The sequence below is a fragment of the Muntiacus reevesi genome, unplaced genomic scaffold (genome assembly GCF_963930625.1).
Source record: "Muntiacus reevesi unplaced genomic scaffold, mMunRee1.1 SCAFFOLD_148, whole genome shotgun sequence".
Lineage (NCBI taxonomy): Eukaryota > Metazoa > Chordata > Mammalia > Artiodactyla > Cervidae > Muntiacus > Muntiacus reevesi.
Genome location: NW_027078038.1, coordinates 188,881 through 211,918, shown reverse-complemented (window position 1 = coordinate 211,918; position 23,038 = coordinate 188,881). Strand labels below are relative to the sequence as shown.

General features: G+C 39.9%; 1 non-coding gene across 1 annotated transcript; it reads left to right on the top strand.

Annotated features, from left to right (window-relative positions):
• The first annotated feature begins 484 nt into the window (after positions 1 to 484).
• LOC136155436 (U6 spliceosomal RNA) lies at positions 485 to 591 on the top strand. Its single transcript, XR_010660821.1, has one exon. It is a non-coding gene; the product is annotated as a U6 spliceosomal RNA (small nuclear RNA).
• The last annotated feature ends 22,447 nt before the right edge of the window (positions 592 to 23,038 follow it).

Genomic DNA, 23,038 nt, shown 5'->3' with positions numbered 1-23,038 from the left:
TATTTCCCCTTGTATTCTCTCAGCTTTTGCTTTATTTATTTGAGACATTGCTAGTAGATGAACATATATATATACACTGTGCTTGGTTGCTCAGTCATGTCTGACGCTTTGCAACCCTTTAGACTGTAGCCCTCCGAACTCCCCTGTCCTTGTGATTTTTTAGGCAAGAATACTGGAGTGGGTTGCCATTTCCTTCTCCAGGGGATCTTCTCGACCCAGGGATTGAACCCACATCTCCTGTGTCTCATGCGTTGCCAGCAGATTCTTCCCCTGCTGAGCCATCAGGGAAGCCTAGTATTTGGATAGAAATGTGTAATAGTTATATCTGCTTAGTGACTTACTGTTACGAAGTATTCCACTTTTATTCTGAAAGTGCTTTTTGCATGAAGGTCTAGTTTGTCTGGGATGGATATAACAACACCAGTTTTCTTTTTATTGTTTTCTAAGGCTGATCTACATACGTGGTTTTAAAAAATCATATTCTGTGCTCGCTTCGGCAGCACATATACTAAAATTGGAACGATACAGAGAAGATTAGCATGGCCCCTGCGCAAGGATGACACGCAAATTCGTGAAGCGTTCCATATTTTTAACGGACCACCAGCCCAGGTGGGATGCATGAATCAGGTGCTCTTGCCTGGTGCACTGGGAGGACCCTGAGGAGTCGGGTGGGGAGGGAGGTGGGAGGGGGAATCGGGATGGGGAATACGTGTAACTATATGGCTGATTCATGTCAATGTATGACAAAACCCACTGAAATGTTGTAAAGTGATTGGCCTCCAACTAATAAAATAATATTTAAAAAAAAAATAAAAAAAAAATAAAAAATCATATTCTGCTTTTATGTTATCAAAGCCTGATTGTTTCTTGTCGTATCATCTTGGGTGTTTCTAGCATTGTAACATGTAACTTGCTTCAAATGTAGGCACTAATAAGATACTGAGATAATGTCTTACTTGGTTGAATTTAAAAAGTAATGAGCATGATTTTGAATAAGTACTGAAGTTGTTTTAGGTTTCTCTTATTTTAAACGTTAAAAAATGTAGTTTTGTCAGGAAGAGACTTAAAGATTTATATTCTTGAGCAGATATTACCGGCGTGCAGTATACATATCAAAACCTGCAAGAGAAAACGAAATGAAAATAAATATGCTGTCCCTGTCTCTTCCCTGGTGGCTTAGACGGAAAAGAACCTGCCTGCAATGCAGGAGACCCTGCTTCAGTTCCTGGGTTGGGAAGACACCCTGGAAAAGGAATGGCAACCCACTCCAGTATTCTTGTCTGGAGAATTTCCTGCACAGAGGAGTCTGGTGGGCTATAGTCCATGGGGGTCACAGAATCAGACACAACTGAACGACTCACACTTTGACTTTTCATCCCTGTCTCTTAGTTACACATGTCCCCTCCACAGAAGCAATCACTGTGTGATTAACACAGGTAACAGTGTAATCACTGTGACCAGTTTCTTGATTAGCTTTTCACACTGTAGTCCACAGAAACCCAAATTTTGCAAATTCAGCTTGTTAGGTGGGCAAATATATACACTACTGTGGTAAACTCTAATTTGTGTCTTCATCACAAGGTAGCATTCTAGAACATGCATTTTAAATCATAATGATAACTCTCATTCAAGCTCCAGAACAGTTTTTTTTTTACTTCAAAAGTTACAAAGCAGATACTGGAAGAGGATAAACAGCTTTCTGCTTCAGTCTGATTAGCCAGTCCTTCAGTTTCGAAATCCTACTGGTTTGGGCTTTAACAGAAGTGGTCCCGTGGTTAAGATAATTGGGGAAATTCTGACAAGGATGGCTCATTTGCTAGTTATTCAAGGGGGTGGTTAGGAGGAATTTCTGTTATGGATTACAGTAAGGTGAAAGAATCTGTGTATTTTGCTTATTCTCTGTCTACATGAGCAACAAGTGCTGAGTAGGGCTAGAGGATCGGCTTCCGGGGTCATTCACTCACTCATCTGGCTGGCAAGTTGGTAGTCATTGTAAGGACACTCAGGTAACCTTATGGAAAGGCCATCCTGGGACCCAAATGTTGACCTTTCCATAAGGTTACCTGAGTGGCCTGAGTGTCCTGATAACCCAGAGGCTGGCTCCACAGTAAGCAATCCAAGGGACCAGGGTAGAAGCCACAGTGTCTTACAGTGATGTAGCCTCAGAAGTCACACGCTTCTGCAATGTTTTATTGGTCACTCATGTGTGCTTAGTCATGTTCAATTCTTTGTGACCCTGTGAACAGTAGCCCAGCAGGCTCCTTTGCTCTTGGGATTCTCCAGGCAAGAATACTGGAGTGGGTTGCCATGTCCTCTTCCAGGGGATCTTCTGACCCAGGGACCGAATTCGAGTCTCCTGCGTCTCCTGCATTGGCAGGTGGATTCTTCACCGCTGAGCCACTGGGAAGCCACTGGTCACTCAGGTCAGCTCTGTTCAGCATAGGTGAACACTGTGCTAAAGCTTGCATATCAGAATTTAAAGATTTTTAAGGATAGTCTTTGAAAGTGGCTCTGGTGCCACTCCCCATTTAAATAAGCATTGGATCAGCGATCTTACAACTGCTGTTTTTGGTAATCTCAAGGTGAATTTATTCAAAAAAGTAATGCTTTTAGGGTGCTGCATACTTTTCTATTATGCATTGCTCAGGAAAATGCCTGTTTGATTGCCAACGTTTTCACAGTGATTTATTTTTTGTTGTATTTGATGCCTGATAAGAACAACATTCACGTAATCTGGGAATATCTAAAGAATTAGTATTCTGGCTTCCTCTTAGAAATTGTAGAATACATCCTCGAGCTTTAATGTGGTGCTGAGATCTTGCCTGCCTTATCTATTGATGTTACTGCTTTAATCTAGCCATTGGATCCAGGTGTCATTCAGAACCCTCACTGTATATAGGGCGTTTTTATTCAGAAAATAATGAATTCTGACTATACTCTTCACAAAATAAGGTGGTGTGAGTGGTAAAGAACCCACCTGCCAGGGCAGGATATGTAAGATACGTAGGTTCAATCCCTGGGTTGGGAAGATCCCCTGGAGGAGGACATGGCAACCCACTCCAGCATTCTTGCCTGGAGAATCCAATGGGCAGAGGAGCCTGGTGGGTTACTGTCCATAGGGTCGAAAGAGTCAGACGCGACTGAAGTGACTTAGCACATACATACTCAGGCTGCTGTAATAGTGTGGAAGAGCAAGGCTGCCCCTGTAAGGGAAGAAAAAAAAAATTGTCCCTGTATTCTTTGTGACAGAAATCTTCAGAGGAGTAGGTATTTGAAGATTTAAGTCTCATAGGGAGAGGGCCAGGAAATTTGTGAATCAGGTATCTGTTTATTTTAAATGTATCCAAGTGAAATATCAGATAGATAGTTGGATATTCACAGAAGAGGGTTAGGATTTAAATTTGAGATTTAACATCATTCAGTTCAGTTCAGTCACTCAGTCGTGTCCGACTCTTTGCGACCCCATGAACTGCAGCACGCCAGGCCTCCCTGTCCATCGCCAACTCCTGGAGTCCACCCAAACCCATGTCCATCGAGTCAGTGATGCCATCCAACCATCCCATCCTCTGTCTTCCCCTTCTCCCCCTGCCCCCAATCCCTCCCAGCATCAGGGTCTTTTCCAATGAGTCAACTCTTTGCATGAGGTGGCCAAAGTACTGGAGTTTCAGCTTCAGCATCAGTCCTGCCAATGAACAGCCAGGGCTGATCTCCTTTAGGATGACCTGGTTGGATCTCCTTGCAGTCCAAGGGGCTCTTCAGGAGTCTTCTCCAACACCACAGTTCAAAAGCATCAATTTTTCGGCGCTCAGCTTGCTTTATAGTCCGACTCTCACATCCATACATGACCACTGGAAAAACCATAGCCTTGACTACGCGGACCTTTGTTGGCAAAATAATGTCTTCTTTTTAATAGGCTGTCTAGGTTGGCCATAACTTTCCTTCCAAGGCGCAAGCGTCTTTTAATTTCATGGCTGCAATCACCATCTGCAGTGATTTTGGAGCCCCCCAAAATAAAGTCAGCCACTGTTTCCACTGCTCCCCCATCTATTTGCCATGAAGTGATGGGACCAGATGCCATGATCTTAGTTTTCTGAATGTTGAGCTTTAAGCCAACTTTTTCACTTTCATCAAGAGGCTCTTTAGTTCTTCCTCACTTTCTGCCATAAGGGTGGTGTCATCTGCATGTCTGAGGTTATTGACGTTAAAGCCTTGGGAGTAGGTGAGAAAACAGGAGAGAAAGCAGTCCTGGTACAAGTCCTCAGGCACTCATGTTTTAGAAGACGCCTGAAGAGACAAAACAAACCAATAGAGGAAATCAGAGGGAGGAGGAAAGCCAGAAGAACAAGTAGAGGACAAGAGAAGACATCTACTTCAAGTAGAAGAGAGTGGTCTGCTTGGTCTAATGTTCCTGAAGAGGTTACTGTACTAAGATGAGGCAATGGAATTAGGCCACTGGGTAGTCATCACTGACCTTGACAATTGAGTTTCAGGAGATTGTTTAGGATTAGGGTGGGTTAAAGAGTAAATTAAAGGTGAGAAAATAGAGATAGGAAATGAAGGCCACTAGATGAAGAAGTTTTGCTGTGAGTAGAACAAAGAAATGGTCATATCTAATTGGTGGGGCGGGGGAGGTGAAGGGGAGCTGAGGTCAGGAGAGGAATTTCCTGGCCCAGAGATCGAAACCAGGTCTCCTGCATTGCAGTCAGATTCTTTACCATCTGAGCTATCGGGAAGTCCTGAGGAATTTCTTAAGATGTGTAATAATAGAGCACATTTGTTCATGATAGTGGTTCAGTAGAAGAGGAGAAACTGACTATACGGGAGAGAGAGAGGTTAGTCAGTGGTTTTCTTGCAAAGACAGGAGTAGTTGGACTCCATGCCCACGTTAGGGTATTGATCTTTGATAGAAGCAGTGCTGCTTTTTCTATTTTAATAGAAGAGAAGCAGTGTAGAAGCACTACAATTCTACCGATCTTACGGGACTTGGCAAAGAAAGTTTTTTTAAAGATTTATGAAGTAAATATAAGTTTCAGTTTTAAAAATATTTGTTAATGTGGTGTATTACGTTGATCGATTTGCGGATATTAAAGAATCCTTGCATTCCTGGGATAAAGCCCACTTGGTCATGGTGTATGATTTTTTTAATATGTTGTTGGATTCTGTTTGCTAGAATTTTGTTAAGGATTTTTGCATCTATGTTCATCAGTGATATTGGCCTGTAGTTTTCTTTTTTTGTGGCATCTTTGTCTGGTTTTGGAATTAGGGTGATGGTGGCCTCATAGAATGAGTTTGGAAGTTTACCTTCTTCTGCAATTTTCTGGAAGAGTTTGAGTAAGATAGGTGTTAGCTCTTCTCTAAATTTTTGGTAGAATTCAGCTGTGAAGCCATCTGGTCCTGGGCTTTTGTTTGCTGGAAGATTTCTGATTACAGTTTCGATTTCCTTGCTTGTGATGGCTCTGTTAAGATCTTCTATTTCTTCCTGGTTCAGTTTTGGAAATTTATACTTTTCTAAGAATTTGTCCATTTCATCCAAGTTGTCCATTTTATTGGCATAGAGCTGCTGGTAGTAGTCTCTTATGATCCTTTGTATTTCAGTGTTGTCTGTTGTGATCTCACCCTTTTCATTTCTTATTTTGTTAATTTGGTTCTTCTCTCTTTGTTTCTTAATGAGTCTTGCTAATGGTTTGTCAATTTTGTTTATTTTTTCAAAAAACCAGCTTTTAGCTTTGTTGATTTTTGCTATGGTCTCTTTAGTTTCTTTTGCATTTATTTCTGCCCTAATTTTTAAGATTTCTTTCCTTCTGCTAACCCTGGGGTTCTTCATTTCTTCCTTCTCTAATTGTTTTAGGTGTAGAGTTAGGTTATTTATTTGGCTTTTTTCTTGTTTCTTGATGTGTGCCTGTAATGCTATGAACCTTCCCCTTAGCACTGCTTTTACAGTGTCCCATAGGTTTTGGGTTGTTGTGTTTTCATTTTCATTTATTTCTATACATACTTTGATTTCTTTTTTGATTTCTTCTATGATTTGCTGGTTATTCAGAAGCGTGCTATTTAGCCTCCATATGTTGGAATTTTTAACAATTTTTTTCCTGTAATTGAGATCTAATCTTACTGCACTGTGGTCAGAAAAGATGACTGGAATGATTTCAATTTTTTTGAATTTTCCAAGACCAGATTTATGGCCCAGGATGTGATCTATTCTGGAGAAGGTTCCGTGTGCACTTGAGAAAAAGGAGAAGTTGATTGTTTTGGGGTGAAATGTCCTATAGATATCAATTAGGTCTAGCTGGTCCATTGTATCATTTAAGGTTTGTGTTTCCTTGTTGATTTTCTGTTTAGTTGATCTATCCATGGTTGTGAGTGGGGTATTAAAGTCTCCCACTATTATTGTGTTATTATTAATTTCCTCTTTCATACTCGTTAGTGTTTGCCGTACATATTGCGGTGCTCCTATGTTGGGTGCATATATATTTATAATTGTTATATCTTCTTCTTGGATTGATCCTTTGATCATTATGTAGTGACCTTCTTTGTATCTATATTGAAAGAAGGAATTAAATTTGTTAGTTTGCCTTGATTTTCCTTTCTCTCTTTCACTTTTATAGTGTTAAGTGTTCATGTTGAACTCTTACTGTGATTCATTCTCTCAATCCCTAAAATGAATCTGTGTATTAGATCTACTCTGAGTAGTGCAAGTGACCCAGAGGTTTCTGATTTGATTGACACAATCCAGTAATGCCAGGTAGATTTGGTTTTGTCATTTTACTTAAGAATAAATTTGGATTGTTTACCCTGTAATAGAAAACATTTATCTTCAGATACTCAGAAATGAAATAATTTCATAGGCTATACATTGCCTTACATGCTAAAATTCAGCATAAAGCAGGAGGGAGGGACGACATTAAAAAAAGCAGGAAAGGTTGTATTAGGCAATGCTATCTTCAGTATATCGGGTATTGAAAAGGTCATTGTTTTCTCATCCAAGGTAAGAACTTGAGGATACCGTGTAAGAATAAAAGTCTTGACCCAAGTATTTGGTTTGAGGTTCTAATAAATAAACATCATTGTTACGCCATAAATTTATTCTTGCATATACAGTAGATTTTGTCTTTAATGTCAATTTAAAAATTGGACTTTTTCTTATCAAATCAAATGTATTTCCAGGGCTCTTTTGTGTGCTATAAACTGATAAAATGATTGGCCAAGTGATCTAAGTATTTTAAATGTTAAGGTGATGGTAGTTTTAATTGTGTTTTGGAAAAAAGGCTATTTTTTAAAAACTCATTCTGTGTGCTCCTTTTTCTTGAATTCACAGTGATACCATAAACATTTGGTGCTGTTTTGGTAATTTAAGTCCCTGAACTCTTTAGTGTTGACATCTCATCTTTATGGAGGAGGGTTTCTAAGTTTGTATTGTAAATTGTACCTTTGGGAGCAGTGTTATAGCTGTTTTAGGTTTTTAGTAAAGATCAAAGCTGAAAGCATTAAACAAGACAACAAGACATGATTTTAAAAAGACACATGGGGAGACATAAAATTCTGCTTTAAACATTTATTAAAAAAAAATTAATCAGAATTTGATTTTTTTTTTCCCCAGACGAAAGATTGCTTAAAACATTGGATGACCAGAAAGTGGAATTTTATCAGATTAGAGCACATTAAGAATTTAGAAAAAACGTTTCCTTTACTAACGAGGAGATGTTTGAATATTTTTTAATTTGGTAAAATGATTGTCAGAGGTGATTTTTTAGTTCTTTGTCTTATTAAAAACATAAATTAGTAAGTATGCTGTCAAAATTGTCAAAATAAGACTAATTAAAACAATTAAGTTTATTATAGAGTGTAAAATTTTGTGTTTTTTTTTCCTGTTGTTATGTTTTTCAATTGAAAAAGTCTTTGGTCATTAGTTTTAACTATAAATTAGTAGTATATGCATATAATGCTTGGTTATTTCTTCTCTAAAGTAAGAAATATCAACTGGTTCTATTAACTTTTGTAAATCTTGCCATAATCATGTATCCTTCCTTATTTGAAATGTCTGTATTTTTCATTGCCTATAAGAAGATGTCTAAAGTTTTTAGCCTACCAGACAAAATGTAAAACTGCCCTAAAATTCCTAAATATCTTTAAAGGCTACTTCTCTTGCTACTTTCTCTCTGAACTCATTCTTGATTGCCTAGCCAGAAATTATCAAATCTCTCATCCTTTGGTACAGATGTTACCTCGTATTAAAACTTTTCTTGTGCACATTTGTAAGTTGATATCTTACTCCTCTTTGTATCATCTACATTCATACATTCAGCAGTGTTATTGGATGTCTGCTGTGCCCCAAACACTGTTGTAGGTGTGAAGGCAACAGCAGTGCATGAGAATCCAGGTCCCTATCCTCATGAAATTTATGTTCTAGTTTGGGAATGATAATGAGGGAGACAAAATTAAATAAACAGATAGATGCCTAGAGCCTTTTAGATGTTAAATGTTTTGAGGAGAAAACAGTGTATATGATAGAAGGTTTAAGGACAGTACCAGTGTTGATTTGATGGCGATGGAAGATCTCTTTGAAGATGTGACATTTATGCCAAAGCTGAACGATAACAGTGGAGCAGTCATTTGAAGATTTGGGAGCAGAGTTCTCGAACTGAAAGACACACAGTGCAAAGGCATTAGAGAGAGGAAAGAACGGGGGAGGTGGGGGAAGAGGGTGGGAATGGAAGCAGGAGGTAGGTTATACAGTCTTGTAAGCAGAGGTAAGGGATTTGAAATTTATTCTAATTTAATTTCGAAGCCTGAGAATTGTTGTTTAGTCGATAAGTTGTGTTTGACTTTGCAACCCCATAGACTGTAGCCCATCAGGCTCCTCTGTCTGTGGGATTTCCCAGGCAAGGCTACTGAAGTGGCTTGCCATTTCCTTCTCCAGGGCATCTTCCCCACACAGGGATCAAACCTGCATCTCCTACATTGGCAGGCGAGTTCTTTACTACTGAGCCACCAGGGAAGCCCCGCATTTACGGGTTCATGTGATTACATTGGGCCCACTCAGGGCCACCCTCCCCCTCCTTTATTGAGAGTGTACTATACAACCAGCACAGTACTAGGCACTGATGTGTATTGCTGAGCAAGCAAAGATTTTAATCCAAAAGCCACATAAAAACAAGACGGAAGTGACCTCCATTCTCAAGGAAAGTCCATGTCAAAATGTCCAGGACCATAGTGCTCTGGAATTGGCCTACTTGAATCATAGGAGTTTGACTGTGGTTGTAAGAGTTATTCCTTACAAGTTACAAGGTAACTTTCTCATGTCTCTCAGTTCAGCTCAGTTCAGTCACTCGGTCGTGTCTGACTCTGTGCGACCCCATGAACTGCAGCACACCAGGCCTTCCTGTCCATCCCCAAATCCCAGAGTCCATCCAAACCCATGTCCATCGAGTTGGTGATGCCATCCAACCATCTCATCCTCCATCGTCCCCTTCTCCTCCTGCCCTCAGTCTTTCCCAACATCAGGGTCTTTTCAAATGAGTCAGCTCTTCACATCAGGTGGCCAAAGTATTGGAGTTTCAGCTTCAGCATCAGTCCTTCCAATGAACACCCAGGACTGATCTCCTTTAGGATGGACTGGTTGGATCTCCTTGCAGTCCAAGGGACTCTCGAGTCTCCTCCAGTACCACAGTTCAAAAGCATCAATTCTTCGGTGCCCAGCTTGCTTTATAGTCCAACTCTCACATCCGTACATGACCACTGGAAAAACCATAGCCTTGACTAGACGGACCTTTGTTGACAAAGTAATGTCTCTGCTTTTTAATATGCTGTATAGGTTGGTCATAACTTTCCTCCCAAGGAGTGAGCGTCTTTCAATTTCATGGCTGCCATCACCATCTGCAGTGACTTTGGAGCCCAGAAAAATAAAGTCAGCCACTGTTTCCTCATCTGTTTGTCATGATGTGATGGGACCGGATGCCATGATCTTCGTTTTCTGAATGTTGAGCTTTAAGCCAGCTTTCTCACTCTCCTCTATTTCACTTTCATCAAGAGACTCTTTAGTTCTTCTTCACTTTCTGTCATAAGGGTGGTATCATCTGCATATCTGAGGTTATTGATATTTCTCCCGGCAGTCTTGATTCCAGCTTGTGCTTCCTCCAGCCCAGCATTTCTCATGATGTACTCTGCACATAAGTTAAATAAGCAGGGTGACAATGTACAGCTTTGACATACTCCTTTTCCTATTTGGAACCAGTCTGTTGTTCCATGTCCAGTTCATTTTTTGTTTGTTTGTTGTTTTTTGGTTTTTTCCATGTCCAGTTCTAACTGTTGCTTCCTGACCTGCATACAGGTTTCTCAACAGGAAGGTCAGGTGGTCTGGTATTCCCGTCTCTTTCAGAATTTTCCTGTTTGTTGTGATCCACACAGTCAAAGGCTTTGGCAAGTCAACAAAGCAGAAATAGATGTTTTTCTGGGACTCTCTTGCTTTTTCGGTGATCCAGCAGATGTTGGCAATTTGATCTCTGGTTCCTCTGCCTTTTCTAAAACCAGCTTGAACATCTGGAAGTTCACGGTTCACGTATTGCTGAAGCCTGGCTTGGAGAATTTTGAGCATTACTTTACTAGCGTGTGAGATGAGTGCAATTGTGTGGTCGTTTGAGCATTCTTTGGCATTGCCTTTCTTTGGGGTTGGAATGAAAACTGACCCTTTCCAGTCCTGTGGCCACTGCTGAGTTTTCCAAATTTGCTGGCATACTGAGTGCTGCACTTTGACAGCAAGCATCATCTCTTAGGATTTGGAACAGCTCAACTGGAATTCCATCACCTCCACTAGCTTTGTTCATAGTGAGACTTCCTCAGGCCCATTTGACTTCGGACTCCAGGATGTCTGGCTCTAGGTGAGTGATCACACCATCGTGATTATGTGGGTTATGAAGATCTTTTTTCTCATGTCACTACATGGTTCTTTATTGCATCCATACTGGTCTTAACTAAAGCAGATATTTTCAATGCCAGCATTGGATAAATGTCAGCCAAACAGAGCCAAAACAAACTTTGCCATTGTTCTGAGCTTTAGGGCAAGGGTCACAGTGCTCTGGGGCTCATCTTCCCCATGTAAGCTCATTCTTTAGAGTGTGTTCCTTCTTTAGGGTTGCAGGCTACCATATGGCATGCAGAGAAAGTGCCAAACGAGTGACAGTGAATCTTGTCTCCTTTTTTTTAAAGTCTGCTAATTAATAACTTTAGTTACATCTGCCAAGTCCTTCTTACCATGTAATATAGCGTATTCACTACCGTAACACCAGGGCATACATGTTTGACGTCTTTAATATCATATAAGAGCAGTGAAGCAGAATTAACTCTGACAGAGTTAATTTTTGAGTCATTCCAGTTTTTAAATTTCTTTTACCTTTACTTGTATGCCTACCTTCAAGGATTACCTTGATAGTGACGCCTGATAGATTAGCCATACTCCATAAGACAACCCGAAACTGTTTATCTTTAGTTTTAGTTATTTAACTAACTGAACATAAAAATGTGGAAATGCCTCTTGCATTTAAAGAGATTTTGTTCTAGATATCTTCCAGAGAAAGCTGTGGTTACTCATTGATAAAAAGTTGTGGGTCAAGAGAATTTATTGATACTGTCTAAGCTGTTTGAGATTTTTTGTTTTCACTTATTCTGATTATTTAAGAAATGTATTCACTCAATAAATGCTTATTGAGCAGCGCTAGGTGCTAGGATGATAATAACTGAACACGTAACTTCTTTTGGTAATTAATTAATTTATTTCAATTGGAAGCTAATTACTTTACAGTGTTGTAGTGTGTTTTGCAGCACATTGACATGAATCAGTCATGGGTGTACATGTGTCCCCCATCCTGAACCCCCCTCCCACCTCCCTCCCCATCCCATCCCTCTGGGTCATCCCAGTGCACCAGCCCTGAGCACCGTGCCTCATGCATCAAGCCTGTCCGGGTGATCTGTTTCACATATGATAATATACATGTTTCAATGCTATTCTCTCAAATCATCCCACCCTTGCCTTCTCCCCCAGAGTCCAAAAGTCTGTTCTTCACGCATGTGTCTCTTTGGCTGTCTCGCATATAGATAGGGTCATCGTTACCGTCTTTCTAAATTCCATGTATATGCGTTAGTACACTGTATTGGTGTTTTTCTATCTTCACTCTGTATAAATAGGCTCCAGTTTCATCCACCTCATTAGAACTGATTCAAATGCATTCTTTTTAATGGCTGAGTAACATTCCACTGTATATATGTACCACAGCTTTCTTATCCGTTCGTCTGCCGATGGACATCTAGGTTGCTTCCATGTCCTGGCTATTGTAAACAGTGCTGCGATGAACATTGGAGTACATATGTCTCCTTCAATTCTGGTTTCCTTGGTGTGTATGCCTAGCAGTGGGATTGCTCGGTCGTATGGCAGTTCTATTTCCAGTTTTTTAAGGAATCTCCACACTGTTCTCCACGGTGGCTGTACTAGTTTGCATTCCCACCAACAGTGAAAAGACAGCCTTCAGAATGAGAGAAAATAATAGCAAACAAAGCAACTCGCAAAGAATTAATCTCAAAAACATACAAGCAACTCCTGCAGCTCAGTTCCAGAACAATAAAAGACCCAATCAATAAATGGGCCAAAGAACTAAACAGACATTTCTCCAAAGAAGACATACAGATGGCTAACAGACACATGAAAAGATGCTCAACATCACTCATTATCAGAGAAATGCAAATCAAAACCACAATGAGGTACCATGTCACGCTAGTCAGAATGGGTGCTATCCAAGAGTCTGCAGGCAATAAGTGCTGGAGAGAGTGTGGAGGAAAGGGAACCCTCTTACACTGTTGGTGGGAATGCAAACTGATCACGTAACTTTTTAGGAATCATGAGACTCTGAAGGAGAAACAAGCTGCTCTGGGAGATAACACAGTCATCGTTTAGTAACTGTGAGTGGTTGGTTCTGAGACCTTGGAGGATATCAAAACCCAGAGATGCTCAAGTCCCTTTTATTAATATAAAACAGTATAGTATTTACATATAGTCTACATATATCCCTCCCATTATACTTTAAGTCGTCTCTAGGTTTGTTATAATAACCTTGTAAGTGCTATGTAAGTAGTTGCCAGGCTGCTTGGCAAATGCAAGTTTTGTCTTTTGGAACTTTCCCCAGATCTTTTCTGTATAGTTTTGACCCGTGGCTGGTTGAATCCACAGTGGTTGAATGGAGAACCCAAGGATACAGAGCACCTACTGTACGTATATCTAGGTAGGTGGTCTAGCATGATCTGCTCATGAGGATTTGACCAACACTGGCTTGCTACTTCACTGTGGGTGGACCTGAATTAACCTTGAAATTTCTTTGAGCGTCAGTTTTCTATGTATGTGAATAGTAATCTTTAATTGGAGTTCCTGTGCCCTTTTGCAGTAGCACTAGCAATTTTGAATTAATTTGTATTAAGAAAGGCTCCCCCACAATTTATATATGTACCTGAATCTGCCTTTGGCTCCCTTACTTTTCTTCTCCTTCAAATGTGATGATTTCAAATTGTGTCCAAACTAGAGGTACTTAACTTTTGGAGGAAAAAATACAGAAATAATGTGTGTTAGTTGGTAGAAGTGTTATAAAATTTAGAAAAATCACGATTTTTATCATTTCTACACCCAGGGAAGACCCTTGACATTTTAGTGATCTTTCAGTCTTCTCTGTGCACATACATAGTTCATTTAAAAAAAGACAAGGCTAGTTGGCTAGATAGTATCATATTACAAATACAGTATGTATTTAACTTTAATTCATAATTATTATGATCACTGTAATTTAATAAATTTATATAATTATTAGATTATATAAATTATACAACTATCATAATTTATATAATTTAACAAAATATTTATAATATATGTTATCTAGTTATAAATATTTGTGTATTAATAATTTGATAATTCTGCATTTTCACTTAATGCCACATGAATTACATAATACAATTGTATCTAATTATCTTCTATGACATAATTTAATTTTGTTAAGGTTGGAATGATGCATTTCTCAAATGTTTGGTAGAAGGTGTTTATAAAGCCATTTGAATCTGGTATTTTTGTGTGTGTTGGACAGAGGAAAGGGGAAACATTTAAACTCCTCTAGCTTTCAGTAGTTGTAGAACTATTAAGATTATCTATTTCTTTCTTGAGTCAATTCCCCCCACCTTTAAACTGTGTTCACTTTATATATTTGGGATCTTGTCTGTCTCTAATATTCAATCTTTTAAAGAAACTAACCTTTTGCTCTGATCTTCAAACTTTACAAAAACGTATACAATGAAAAGGAAGGCATCTTCTCAGCAGAGCTGAGACCTTTCCAGAGGCAGTCAGTGTACTTTTTCTCAATGACATTTTTATCTTTTTACAACCCTTTTATTTTTTACTAAAACAGGATGAACAGTATGAGACGTAGTGATCAGTACTCTCTTGTTTTCTCTCTTCTTTTTGTTTGTTTGTACATCAACCTCATTTTTAATGCCAGTGTAATATTCCACTTCATGGATGTATCCTGTTTAATTAAAAGTAGTTATGCTTTTTTCCCAGTAAAAACCTGTCCCATTTGTTTGATATAACCTAAGAACTTGATTTATTAACCCTATTGTAGTAACAGACATAATCATTTCAGAGGTCCAACAAGCCTTCCATGTGCCTTACCCTTTCACAAATAAGTTGAAATTAAAATGTTCGTTGCTCTATAATAGCCTCCTTGGAAGAGGGTATGTTCCATTTAAGTATTTTTAATTACAAACACAACTCTCTTCTGTAATTTAAATGCCATGTGATGTTGTTAGCACTTGAACCCCTGTTTCTTCTATAACTTACCCTAATGTGCAGTTTTAGAGATAGGTGCCGTCTTATGCTTCCTCATGGCTGCCCTTGCCACTTATTTATTTATTTATTTTTCATTTATTTTTATTAGTTGGAGGCTAATTACTTTACAGTATTGTAGTGGGTTTTGTCATACATTGACATGAATCAGCCATGGATACACATGTGTTCCCCATCTCGATCCCCCCTCCCACCTCCCTCTCCACCCGATCCCTCTGGGTCTTCCCAGTGCACCAGCCCCGAGCACTTGTCTCATGCATGCAACCTGGGCTGGTGATCTCTTTCACCATAGATAATATACATGTGTCGATGCTGTTCTCTCGAAACATCCCACCCTCGCCTTCTCCCACAGAGTCCAAAAGTCTGTTCTGTACATCTGTGTCTCTTTTTCTGTTTTGCGTATAGGGTTATCATTACCATCTTTCTAAATTCCATATATATGTGTTAGTATGCTGTAATGTTCTTTATCTCTCTGTCTTACTTCATTCTGTATAATGGGCTCCAATTTCATCCATCTCATTAGAACTGATTGAAATGAATTCTTTTTAATGGCTGAGTAATATTCCATGGTGTATATGGACCACAGCTTCCTTATCCGTTCGTCTGCTGATGGGCATCTAGGTTGCTTCCATGTCCTGGCTATTATAAACAGTGCTGCGATGAACATTGGGGTGCACGTGTCTCTTTCAGATCTGGTTTCCTCGGTGTGTATGCCCAGAAGTGGGATTGCTGGGTCATATGCTTGCCGCTTATTTCAAGTTCATCTTCTTACATGTCTTTGAGATGCTACCTTTACTATGACTAACTTTTCATATACTTCTGGAATTTAAAAAAATGTGTTCCCTTGGTTGATCTGCCAGTATCATAGCTTTTTAAAGTCTTTTTATTTTTAAATGACTTTGTACTTATAAAAGAGAAAAATAAGAGAGTTCCTATGTACCCTTCAGTTAGTTTCTCCTAATGTTAACATCTTATATATCCATAGTATAATGATAAGAGCTAAGAAATTAGCTTACTGATACAGTACATTTGACTTCGTACTCTTTTACTTATAATGGCTTTGCAGCAATTATTTAATATGTCATAGGAATACTCTTGCTCTTCCCTTCATATTTTCCCTTTTTTTTGCTTGTTTTTTCTTTCCAGTTGTCTAGCTGTAGCAAACAAAATAAAAAAAAAATTTATATAGTATTTATTTGGGGACCATGTAAAATTAACTCAGGGAGAAAGAACATCATTATGCTACTGAATCTTTAGTACAGAAGCAAGATATGTCTTTCCATTTGTTGAAATCTACCTTTGTGTCTCTCAGAAGTGTTCCATAGTTTTTCTCCTACATGTTTTGAACTCTTTATTCAGTTTATACCTGTTTTTTTAAAAATTATAGATAAGATCTTTTCTTTCATTTTATCGTTTATCTGGTTTCTCTTTGTACATATAAAGGAAAGATTTCTTTATGATTTGTACTTGACTAAACTACTAGATTATCTTGTTGTAGTAATATTTAGTTTGTTCTTTTGGATATTCTAGTTATTTAATTGTACCCCTACCAGTAGTATTCCTTTCTAATTTCATTCTCTGTGTTGACTGATAAAAATGAGTAACAGTGGTAAAAATGGGGCTTTCCCTGACTCTAGTAATATAGTATATCTAGTATTTCCTCATCGGGTGGTGTTGGCTTATTGTGGGTCTGAAATATATTGTGTTTAAAAAGTGTGCTTTTATATCCAGTATTTTCAGTAAGAATGGGCATTGAGTTTTTAAGGCGTCTTTTCATCACCTTCGGCATGATAATATTTTTCTTCTATGTAGCTCTATTAATGTGTTGGGTGATATCAGTTTTACAACAGTGACTTTTGTTGTAAATTTTTGTTGATCTAAGTCAAATCCCTTGTGACTATACAGTGGAAGTGAGAAATAGATTTAAGGAACTAGATCTGACAGACAGAGTGCCTCATGAACTATGGACGGAGGTTCATGACATTGTACAGAAGACAGGGATCAAGACCATCCCCAAGAAAAAGAAATGCAAAAAGGCAAAATAGCTCTCTGAGGAGGCTTTACAAATAGCTGAGAAAAGAAGAGAAGCCACAAGCAAACAAGAAAAGGAAAGCTACACCAATTTGAATGCAGAGTTCCAAAGAATAGCAAAGAGAGATAAGGCAGTCTTCCTCAATGATCAGTGCACAGAAACAGAGGGAAACAATAGAATGGGAAAGACTAGAGATGACTTCAAGAAAATCAGAGATACCAAGGGAATATTTCTTGCAAAGATGGGCTCAATAAAGGACAGAAATGGTATTTACCTAACAGAAGCAGAAGTTGTTAAGAAGAGGTGGCGAGAATACACAGAAGAATTGTACAAAAAAAGATCTTCACAACACAGATAACCACCTTGGTGTGCTCACTCACCTAGAGCCAGACATCCTGGAATGTGAAGTCAAGTGGGCCTTAGGAAGCATCACTATGAACAGAGCTAGTGGAGGTGATGGAATTCCAGCTGAGCTACTTCAAATCCTAAAAGATGATGCTGTCAAGGTGTTGCACTCAGTAGGCCAGCAAATTGAGTGGCCACAGGACTGAAGAAGGTCAGTTTTCATTCCAATCCTTAAGAAAGGCAATGCCAAAGAATGCTCAAAGTACTGCACAATTGCACTCATCTCACACACTAGTAAAGTAATGCTCAAAATTCTCCAAGCCAGGCTTCAACAATATGTGAACCATGAACTTCCAGATGTTCAAGCTGGTTTTAGAAACGGCAGAGGAACCAGAGATCAAATTGCCAACATCTGCTGGATCGTCACAAAAGCAAGAGGGTTCCAGAAAAACATCTATTTCTGCTCTACTGACTATGCCAAAGCCTCTGACAGTGTGGACCACAACAAACTGGAAAATTCTGAAAGAGACGGGAATGCCAGACCACTTGACTTGCCTGTTGAGAAACCTGTATGCAGGTCAGGAAGCAACAGTTAGAACTGGACATGGAACAACAGACTGGTTCCAAATAGGAATAGGAGTACGTCAAGGCTGTATCTTGTCACCCTCCTTATTTAACTTATATGCAGAGTACATCATGAGAAACCCTGGGCTGGATGAAGCATAAGCTGGAATCCAGATTCCTGGGAGAAATATCAATAACATCAGATATGCAGATGACACCCTCCTTGTGGCAGAAAGTGAAGAAGAACTAAAGAGCCTCTTGATGAAAGTGAAAGAGGAGAGTGAAAAAGGTGGCTTAATGCTCAACACTCAGAAAACAAAGTTCATGGCATCCGGTCCCATGATTTCATGTCAAATAGATGGGGAAACAGTGGAATCAGTGGTAGACTTTATCTTTCTGGGCTCCAAAATCACTGCAGATGGTGACTACAGCCAAGAAATTAAAAGATGCTTACTCCTTGGATGAAAATTATGACCAAGCTAGACAGCATATTAAAAAACAGAGACATTACTTTGCCAGCAAAGGTCTGTCTAGTCAAGGCTATGGTTTTCCCAGTAGTCATGTATGGATGTGAGAGTTGGACTATAAAGAAAGTTTAGCACCAAAGAATTGATGCTTTGGAACTGTGATGTTGGAGAAGACTCTTGAGAGTCACTTGGACTGCAAGGAGATCCAACCAGTCCATCCTAAAGGAAATCAGTCCTGAATATTCATTGGAAGAGCTGATTTTGAAGCTCAAACTCCAATACTTTGGCCACCTGATCTGAAGAGCTGACTAATATGAAAAGACCCTGGTGCTGGCAAAGGTTGAAGGCAGGAAGAGGAGGGGATAACAGAGGATGAGATGGTTGGATGACATCACCGACTCAGTGGTCATGAGTTTGAGAAAACTCCACCACTTGTTGATGGACAAGCATGCTGCAGTCCATGGGGTAGCAAAGATTCGGACATGATGAGCAACTGAATTGAACTGAACTGAGTGCTTCCTTGGTGGCTCAAATGGTAAAGAATCCACCTGTAATGCAAGAGACCTGGGTTTGATCCCTGGGTTGGAAGATCCCTTGGAGGAGGGCATGGCAACCCACTCCAGTAATGCATCACTAGCTGTATTTCAGCGCCACAGGCTTAAATGATAATTTGGATGCATGTGTGCCTGCTAAGTCATCACTTAGCAGACATCTCAGACTCTTTGGTACCCCATGGGCTATTGCCCATCACGCTCCTTTGCCCATGGGGTTTTGCCAGAAAGAATACTGGAGTGGGCAGTCCATCCCCATCTCTTTCCTATGCTTCAAGCCCTGACAGTCACTTTCCTTTACTTCACGTACACACACACACACACACACACACACACACACACACAGACACACACACACACACACACGAAGAGAGAGTGGGGTGTTTTAGACTTTAAGGCCGCTATAACAAATTGCCATGAACTGGGTAGCTTAAAAGAATGGATATTTATTTTCTCACAGTTTTGGAGCCTCTAAATCTGATATCAAGTTTTTGACACGACTGTGTTTCCCTGAAATCTGTAGAGAAATCCTCACTTGCCTCTTCCTCAGTTTTGGTGGCTGGCCAGCAGTCTTTGGTATTCCTTGGCTTGCAGTTGCATGACACCAATCTTTGCCTTTGCCATCAAACAGCCTTCTCCTCGTGTGTCTCTTCCTCCATTTGGCTGACTTCTTAGAAGGACACTAGTTATTGGATTAGGGGTCCACCTACTCCAGTATGGCCTCATTTGAACTTAATTACATCGGCAGTGATCCTATTCCCAAATAAGGTCATATTGTTGAGTACTTGAGGTGAGGAATTCAACATATGTTTTGAGGAGTGGGAAAATATTCAACCAACAACAGATGGTAACCATGAGGAGAGCATCCCACAGAAACCAAAGACATTGCCTTGATTCCAGAATTTATTCCAAGAAGGAGTCCTACTACAGTGGGGATAGAAGATCGAAGAATCTTTTGAAGTATGTATTCCCACCTACTATTTGGTTTGCTTATGGACTAACTGGGTTTGATTGACAGGTGTATGCTATCATGATTTAATGATATTAAAAACACTGAATGCCTTCATATAAAGCCTGAATGGCCCTGGATACAGGATAGCGGCCCTATCCTGTCTCATAGTTTCCCCCAGCTATATTGTTTGGAGGGAAATGATGGTGTATAATTTTGATGAGCAAATGCGATAAGTGATTGTTGTGATGAGGGTGTCACTCTTTGCCAGAGAACTGTCTTTGATGTCTAAAGTATTACTTGGGACCTAGATGAAAGAGTCATAAAATAACAAGCCTAACCAAGGGGATGCAGCTAGCATTTAGGAAATGCACCCATTTTTCTGTATCTCCTCTTTTCCTTTGATCAAATGTGTACACATTATTAATAAAAAGAAATACAAATTTTAAAAAGACATGAAGAGGGAATGGTCAAATGAACCCTGCCAGAGTCCAAAAGAAAAAAAAAAAATGACAGCAATTTCACATCAGGCCGTTTGCTGAGATCCTATACAAGAACAGCAGTATGATTGGGATTCTTAAATGGCAGTGGCTGAAATGGCTAATAAAAGCCTGCTAATGACACAGAATCAAATCACCAAACAAACCCATCTCAAAATCCAGTTTCTCTCGAAGGGAAGGGCATCAACTTTATGGTTGGCACTGTCTCTTAATGTAGGACCTTAGGCAAGTTACTTAATCTCTCTCAAGTTTGCTATGTATAAAACTAAGGATAACTACCTAGCAAGGCTGTAGTGACAATTAAGCCAAACGCAGGACACATGTAACAGGTGCTTCACTAAATCGAAGCCTTCCACCTCCCAGCCCTTCAAATATATGCAAAATACAATCTTTGCCCACTACCCCTCACCTACTCTTCATCTCATTCTCTTCCTCTCTCTCTCTCTCTGCCAAAGTTCTTATTTATAATCTAGCAGAGGGTATATAAACAGGAGATGACTTGCATTTATTTTTAAAAACCAGTGTAAAACAATGTAGTATACCCCTGGCTACTTAAGTGCTGACAAACTCGACATTCCTAAAAACAGCAAACACATATTGAGTGATCATTCATGCCAGGCATGGTGCTAGGCATGGAGTATTCACTAGTAAGTGAAACATCTTCCCTCCCTGGTGGAGTTCAGTTTAGTGAACTGAATGGTGAAGAAGCAATGAATATATAATTGAAAAATATGTTCAGTGCCCATAAAGAAATGATCAGGTGCAATGATGGAGACTAATGAAAGGGCAGGTGGGATACTTAGTTTAGGAAGGATGGCCTTTCTGAGGTGACATTTAAACTGAAACCTGAAAGATGAGAAGCTAGATGTGTAAAGAACAAGAGCAAGTGTCTTCAAGACAGTGGAATCAGCATGTCCAGCGAGGCAGTCAGGAGCTAGAAGTGTTTGAGGAGGAGTTCTGGCAGTGTCAGCAAGATGGAGGGGCTGCCATGAGGTAAAAATCCAGTTTCTTACCATGGCCTCAATGTCCCACCTAAACTGCCCCTGTCCCCCCCCGCACTCCCCCACATATCCTCCCCAGGTGTCCACATCACCTAGTCTTTCTGTCCTTTATGTGCTGGTCTCACTCCCACCTCAAGAATGAGAGGTTTGCTGCATTTGCTGTTCTTCTGTCTAGAACGCTCTGCCTGGATGATTCTCATAGCTTCTGGCCCCCATGGTCAGTCAGGCCTCAGATCAAGTGTCATCTCTGGAGAGAGATCGCTAATTACCACCCCTCACCCAGCATAAACTTTCGGTGATTTTTTCCTCTTCCCATCCCTCACCACTATCAAACGTTATTTCGATCATTTTTTGAAGTTTGTTTTTTTGTTTGTTTGTATTATACTTTCCCCTAAAATAGAAGTCCCATGAGTTTATATTTCTTATTGCTATAACCTAGAACCATATCTAGACTATAAATGAAACTCAAATAGTACTTGTTGAATTTACAATGAATGAAATAAAGCTTAAAGAGGAAAGGCGAGGTATTAGAAAAGAACTAACCAAATTGTGTGAGAGTAAGGACTTCCTGGAAGAGCTATGTTTTCAGTTATTAAAATCAAAGGGGCAAGAGAGCAAAGGTGGCGTGCAGGTAACAAACAAGAATTGTGGAAATCACTCGTTCATCCCCGTCCTTTTTCACTAGATTAGGAACACCTTTAGCACTGGACGGAGAAGGCGATGGCACCGCACTTCAATACTCTCATTTGGAAAATCCCATGGACGGAGGAACCTGGTGGGCTGCAGTCCGTGGTGTAGCAAAGATTCGGACATGACTGAGCAACTGAATTGAACTGAACTGAGTGCTTTCTTGGTGGTTCAGATGGTAAAGAATCCGCCTGTAATGCAAGAGACCTGGGTTTGATTTCTGGGTTGGAAGATCCCTTGGAGGAGGGCATGGCAACAAACTCCAGTAATGCATCACTAGCTGCATTTCAGCGCCACAGGCTTAAATGATATTTTGCATGCATGTGTGCCTGCTAAATCATCACTTAGCAGACATCTGAGACTCTTTGGTACCCCATGGGCTATTGCCCATCACGCTCCCTTGCCCATAGGGTTTTGCCAGAAAGAATACAGGAGTGGGAAGCCCATCCCCATCTCTTTCCTCTGCTTCAAGCCCTGACAGTCTCTTTCCTTTACTTCACGTACACACACACACACACACACACACACACACACACACACACACACACACAAAGAGAAAGTGCGGTGTATTAGATTTTAAGGCCCCTATAACATATTGCCATGAACTGGGTAGCTTAAAACAATGGATATTTACTGTCTCACAGTTTTGGAGCCTCTACATTTGATATCAAGTTGTTGACACGAGTGTGTTTCCCTGAAATCTGTAGAAAATCCTCACTTGCCTCTTCCTCAGTATTGGTGGCTGGCCAGCAGTCTTTGGTGTTCCTCGGCTTGCAGGTGCACGACACCAATCTTTTCCTTTGCCATCAATCAGCCTTCTCCCCGTGTGTCTCTTCCTCCATTTGGCTGACTTCTTAGAAGGACACTAGTTATTGGATTAGGGGTCCACCTACTCCAGTATGGCCTCATTTGAACTTAATTATATCGGCAATGATCCTATTTCCAAATAAGTTCATATTGTTGAGTACTTGAGGTGAGGAATTCAACATATCTTTTGAGGAGTGGGAGAATATTCAACCAACAACAGATGGTAACCATGAGGAGAGCATCCCACAGAAACCAAAGACATTGCCTTG